We start from the raw sequence: 6767 nt of genomic DNA, 5'->3' as shown, positions 1-6767 counted from the left end.
AGCGCAGGAGGGGAAGACCCTCTATGAGGTGGATTGATTCAGTGACTGGGGTAATTGGGATGGGCGTGTCACAGGCAATGCGATTGGCACAGGATAGAGCAGGGTTTAGGGCTGTTGTCCATAGGGTCGCTATGAGTCGCAAACGACTCGAAGGCACATAACAACAACAACAACAACAATTTAAAACGTTTGGCTCAGCATCTGGCACAAGGTCCTGAGTAAATAACTCAAATAGCTGACACTCCAGTGGATTTTCAGAGGCTGTAAACTGTGTGAGAAGAGATTTGCTATCTTTCTCCCATGGAACAGCTTGTGGATTCATACACTCTTTCGTTACTGGAATCCTTGGCTCGAGTAAATTCCTAATGCACTTAGCAATTAATTGAAAGTTTGGAGAATCAAATTCAATCGAGGATGTATCAGAAGAAAGAGTTGCCAATCTACTTCTGAGAATGCAGCCTTTGAAAATGTCACAAGCGTAGTCTTACTCTGATATGAATGGATGGCTGTGAGTTGAAACTGAGTCAGTGGCATCTGCCTGGGATTGTCGTTGTTGATGTTACTGGGCCTGCTTTTCCTCTCATCATTGTCACTGCCTCATTAGTCTACTGAGCACTTTGTGGGAGAGGATTAAAGAGTTGTCTGCACCTACAGCATTCCACGAAGGAGCATGCAGGGCTCGCCTGCCATGTGTCTTCAAGATAAGTGAGTTCAAGGGTGGGGCATCAGAATATCAGCCTCCATGGCCCCACAGACAGGCGTTTTCTGTTTAGAAGAAACACTGCAACAGAATTTTCCAGCAGAAAAGCAGAACTTAAAATAAACACAGGGCCTTAGGTAGTGGAAGCTAAAGCAAGAGCGGGGCTATGGACACAGTAAACCATAAGCTTCCAAACACCCCAGCGTGAAGTTTTCTTCTATGTGGTAGCTTATTGCTGTGTTTGTGTCTACTGCCCATCTTTTCACCTGGCCTCTGCCCCTCTTATTCCTCTCTGCCCACATAATTTCACTTATCACTCCCTGTGCTGAAATTTACAAAATCTCTAAGTCCTGCACTGGCGCATAAACAAATTTCGAAACCGATTCCTATCCTATCAATGTAGTATCTTCTATTTTTCAAACACTTTCCCTTTCATATTTGTTTTGACTTTATCAAAACTGAGCAAGGCAGGACTGATCTTGCTACTCTCATTTCATACACATATATAGTCTTAGGTCAGTCACTTGGCCAAAGCTAAGGCAAAACATTGGCAGATAGTTGGCCTGCCTTAGGCCTGGTCTGCCTTTAGCACAGCTTTTTTTCAGAAACCTGGTGTAATGAAAAGGTTTCTGATCAAAGGCCAGGTTTTCCAATCAGGCCTCAAGCTAAACAGCAGCCCCAATGTAATGCCAGCACTGTCAGTTTTATGAAATCTATTTGCTTTCTTCACTCTGGTGTATCTGAACATACTATTTCCATACTAGTTTGAGCTGAGATTTCTCTTTGGAATTGACCAATTTGTTGGTGACACAGCATGACTAAGACTCTTCTATTTACCCTAAATGGGCTTCTAAAATGTTGACTTGCATGAAGGTTTATGAAATATTCAGAAGGAATACATTAAATAAACTTACTGTGAACTCAAAGGCAGTATATGTCCGTGGTTTGGATTCACCAGTGGTTCTACAAAAAAAAACACAAACAAAACAACAACCCAACGGCAGCAACAAAAAACCCCAAAACACAACAATGGGCCATCCTCTGTTATAATTTAAAGCCTCAGAAACTCAATCGAAGGTCGCTATGAGAAAGAAATCTTTGATAGCAGCAAGTCTGAGGGGTGTTTTTTTGAGAGCTGTAACATAACAGATGATGTAACTTAGGTTCTTCCTGCACTAAAAAGTAAGTCAAGTCAGCAATCTCGAGGAACAGAAACAAAGTCCCCACCCTGTTCAGTCAGTGACCTACAGGAACCTATGTTATCAGTCTCCTGAGTGCTTGGCCAAAGCCCTTTTGCCTTAAGCCAAGACTGGTTTTTTGCATATTAACCTAAAGAGTTGAGATCTTCCATTGGTTGACTAAGAAGACAAGGCCATAAAATCAAATGTGAAAGAGAAATGTAGGCTATTCTATTTCAATTATTGTAAAAGCTCCAATCTAGACCTGGTATCATTTGAAAAAGTAAATCTATTTTTTTAAAGTGTTTGATACATTTAAAAATATTACCTATTGTTTTAAAGATATATGCATTATACATAGAATATTAGTTTCCTTCATCAAATTTTTCTTATCTGTATTGGGCATCATGAATAAAGAAACAGCAAACTCTTGCAGAATTTGGCGGGCAGAGGGAATGAATGAGGAGTTAGGAAAGATTCAGTGGGGGGTTGAAAAGGTGAAGTAATGGTGAGCATGGACCAATGGTGATTCATTTTATAAAACACAAGTATGAGAATGATATTATGAAGCACCGTGTGAGTGAAGGGATTTCTGAAACACAATATATATGAATAAACACAGCGTATATGAATTTTGCTTGCAGACCAATATAAAATTTTTTTAAAACTTTTAAAGTCTTGCAAATATCACTATGTTCTTTTTGGGTATTGTTGAGTTGAGTATGACTCATAGTGACCCTATGAACAACAGATCCTAACCCTGTCCTGTCCTGTGCCCCCTTCACACCTCCTGACACACTAGAGCCCACTGTGGTAGTCACTGTGTCAATCTTCTCCTTCACCAACCCTCTGTTCTTCCCAGCATTATGTCCCTCTCCAAAGAATAGCCCTTTCTAGTAACATGTCCTTAATACGTGAGGTGAAGCCTCATCATCCTGTCCTCCAAAGAGCATTCTAGCTGCACCCTCTCCAAGACATAACTGTTTAGTCCTTTGGCCCTCAATGGGATGTCCAGTGCTCTTCTCCAAGGCATTGTATGGAGATGTTAATACTAGCTTTATAGCTTATTTATTTTTTACTCCAAGAAATCATTTTAAGTTCTAAGCTGCTAAAGTAAAGGTCAGTGCTTCAAACTCAGCTATCAGCTGTTTCACAAAAGGAAAGGCCGGTGATCTGCTCCTATAAGGACTGTTGTTTGTGGTTGTATACTGTCAAGTTGGAACTTACCCATAGCTGACCCTCCAGCAGGTTTTTAGAGGCAGATAATCATTTGGGGAAGGTGCCCATTTCTTTTTCACTCTCATTGTGTGCCGGTGGATTGAAATCATGTACCTTTGGAATTGTAGTGTAAATTCTTACTACTAGGTTACCAGACCTCCCTCCTATAGCGATTACATTCTTGGAAACCTCCTGAAGCAGTTCTACAGCACCTATAGGGGTCACTGTGAGTTAGAAACAACTTGACAGTAAAGGGCTTGTTTTCTACTCCAATTTTATTATGACTCAAATGCAACTAGCATCTCTTACTAGAAGATATGCAGCCTGGTGTAGAATGGTGTACTGCTGTGCAAAAATAGTTACACAGGCGCTCTTGATGTCCAGAACTGACTAAGTAAATTCTGACCTCCTCTCCTTCCCTTAGTCAGCAGGATTTCCCCAGTCCAAAAGGGCAAGAAGGCTGACGTCGCAGGTATTTACCCGTGCTTGTGTACACAGGGGGAATAGCCATATGGTACCTGGAATCTAGCATAAAAAAAAGTGGACTTTGTGCAAATCAGAGTCAGTGACCTAATTCAGGGGAGAAGGAGTGAAAAGATTCCCAATTAAGTTCAACCTGTCTCAAAGAAACTGAATATGCAAGAGCACATGGGGGTGGGGGGGGGGTCTTGTGCTCATGACATTATACATTAGATAATTAGATTCAAGGATGGATAAAATCTTTAAGGATAAAATGGAGCTTGACTTTCTTCCCTGAAGGTTCCATTGGCTTGATGGTGTAGATCAAGCTCCATGTTTACACTTTTTTTTCTTTTAATTAATTTTAATGAAAGTTTGCAGAGTCTATGTCTGCACTTTTAAGGAGTTGTAGTTTCTGGTACATATTTGTGAATCACAAATTTACCAGAACAACACTCTTGCTAAGAATGTTTTAAATCCCCTCAATATTACTTAGCAAAATGTTGAGCAAAAACGAAGTGTTGAAGAAATAGTTCTGAATTGATTCTACTTCTGTGATCAGCTTGTAAATAGCAAGAGCCAAGGAGAGAAATTCTTGACTAACTTGTTGATGCTGGACACTATTTCAAGCACACTCAGGGCTTTCTAGCATTGTCATTGCTTTCATCTCAGGAACGCACTGGTGTTGGGTCCCTATTTAATCATCTGACATTTGTAAGCCTTTAGCAATAGCACCACCAAGTTTACACAGGATGTTTGCCATCAGTTACTCATCAGAGCATGCCTGTCGGACAGGTGGCTATTAGCACTGGCATTTTACAGGCCAGGAAACATACTCCAAAAGATGACACAGAGGGAACATGTGGCAGAGCCCTCATCAGAATTTTTGATGCTTAAAACTATGCATGATCTAAGATGTGTTTAGTGAACTATCATCATTTAATGATTTCTTCTGGAAACCTTTTTCAACTGTCCAATCTACGGTGTCTCTTTCTTGAAATCAAATATTCCCTTCCCAACCAACTGTCTTGCCATATATCTTTTTAAAAAATAAACTGCTGCTGTTGTTGCTGTTATGTGCCGTAGAGTCTCTTGCGATTCATAGCAACCCTATGAACAACAGCCTTAAACCCTGCTCCATCTTGTTCCAATCTTATTGTCTCTCATATACCTACTCCCATTACCCCAGTCACTGAATCAATCCATTTCATTGAGGGTCTTCCTCTCTCGCGCTGTACCTTTACCCTCCCAAGAATGATGTCCCTCTCCAAGGACTGGTGACTCCTTGCAACATGTCCAAATTATGTTAAACGAAGCTTGAGAATCCTTACCTCCAAGGAGCAGGCTGGTCTCACTCTCTAGGACAAACCTGTTTGTTCTCCTAGCAGTCCATGGTATATTCAATACTCTTCCAGCACCACAGCTCAAAGGTATCAATTCTCCTTCTATCTTCCCTAGTCATTGTCCAGCTTTCTAAAGCATTGCAAATAATTGCAAAGACCATGGTCTGAATCAGGCAGTATTTATTAAATTATAAACTTTGTAGTAAAAAAGAAAAATGTGGCTCAAGAGAAACCTCAAACTACAAGGACTAGACAGCAAAGCCTGTGCAAACAATGAAATGAGTTTACTGAGAAGATTCTGAAACTGATAAGCTGTTTTCTTTACATTTCCATTTTGGAAACTACTATAAAAATGATTGTTATTTTAAATTCAAAATTCACATCTATTCTTACAATAATAAGCTGTGTGCTTATACTGATACTAAACATCTCATTGGTGTCAAATTTTTGTGATGATTTTAGGCCAATCTATGCAGAAAAATAGGACACAATGCAAGAATGATATAAAAACTGTTAATGTACAGATAAAATACACTGGCCAAAAGAGCTAAAGAAATTTAACCAAAAAAAAAAAAAGAAAGAAAAAAACCACAAGAAAACGGAATTATTACTAAACAGCTTTCAACTATGAATACCCAACCTCCTTACTTTAAGTAAATTTCTCCACAGAGATATGTTAAGGCATTTTAATTACAGTTCTATCCTTCCCATCCCCCTTCCCAGCCCACAATGTACTGCTAGGAATGAGTTATAATGCTACATAAGCAAAAATGTATAGAGAACCATTTCGACTTTGAGCATGGGCTGAAGACTTTATTTAAACTTCAGTCACTGTGCATTGTCCATCGGGCCTTCTAAATCTGACACTGACACTCAACGTTCTACCCTCATGCTGATCGATCAGTTCCAGAGAGATCCGAACTATCAGATATTCTCTGGTTTACATTAGGATTCAGAAGTTTCTATTGGGTCAAGGTGTGCCGTGCTATAAGCACAGAAACATCTTCACTGTCAACACTGGTATCTGACTGACTTGGTTTCTTCAACCTGGTGCTGAAGGGGGAATTCTTGATCTTCTCTTCCGCCCCCCCCCCCCTTCAGCTCCTTTCAGCTCCATTGTCTCCACTGAGTTGTAAATAAGTAAGAGTCTTCCAGAGAAGTGCTTGCATCAGGAGTGAGTGTTTGAGTGTTGCAGGGCTTGTTAACTACTGATGTCAGGGGCCTAATTACAGACGATACTTGAGGCTGAACAGAAGTTCCACTCTGTGCTGATACACTGCTCCATCAGCTGAGCTCTCTTTTGCTAGGATTACAATATTAGAGTCACAATCCAGTCTAAGTCCAGTTACTCCATTCTTTAGTACATCTATTATATCCTATTTAATTTTCCTGCAATGTCTGTTCACTTTCTTCTATATTGAACCATATTTTTGAGATCAGCAACAGACAGAATCCCAGCAATTAAAATTCCATTGTTCTTTTTACCTTTAAAAAAAGCGTTTTCCAACTCTCTACTAGTACGCTCGTCATACCGCCACTTCCCATTTCTTTCTTCATAATACCATGCATATTCTCCACTTCCTCCTCTTATGGCCTTGACTTCTTCAGGTGACAATAACATTGGTTTGTCCAGCAAATCCTCACGAATTTCTTGCCTACAGAGGGCACATCGTTTCCAAAGCCACGAAGTTCCCTTTACACACAGCAGAAAACACACTTACAAGGCAAACTGACACTTGCTTGCCGACAAATGGCACATTCAGGAACAGTTAGAGAAGGTGTGGTAATAGAATAGGACTTATTTGTTTTCTTGTCATTTGTAGGAAGCATGTATATTGAGTGATCAATTTCACCACAATCAGCCATCAT

At 40.1% G+C, this 6767-nt stretch overlaps 1 pseudogene; it reads right to left on the bottom strand.

The window, feature by feature from the left end:
- Window positions 1-5715: 5715 nt before the first annotated feature.
- LOC102867685 lies at window positions 5716-6767 on the bottom strand (annotated as a pseudogene).

The sequence above is a fragment of the Elephantulus edwardii genome, unplaced genomic scaffold, assembly GCF_000299155.1.
Source record: "Elephantulus edwardii isolate Elephantulus edwardi_28Jun2011 unplaced genomic scaffold, EleEdw1.0 scaffold00050, whole genome shotgun sequence".
Classification (NCBI taxonomy): domain Eukaryota; kingdom Metazoa; phylum Chordata; class Mammalia; order Macroscelidea; family Macroscelididae; genus Elephantulus; species Elephantulus edwardii.
This window is presented reverse-complemented; position numbering and strand designations above follow the sequence as displayed.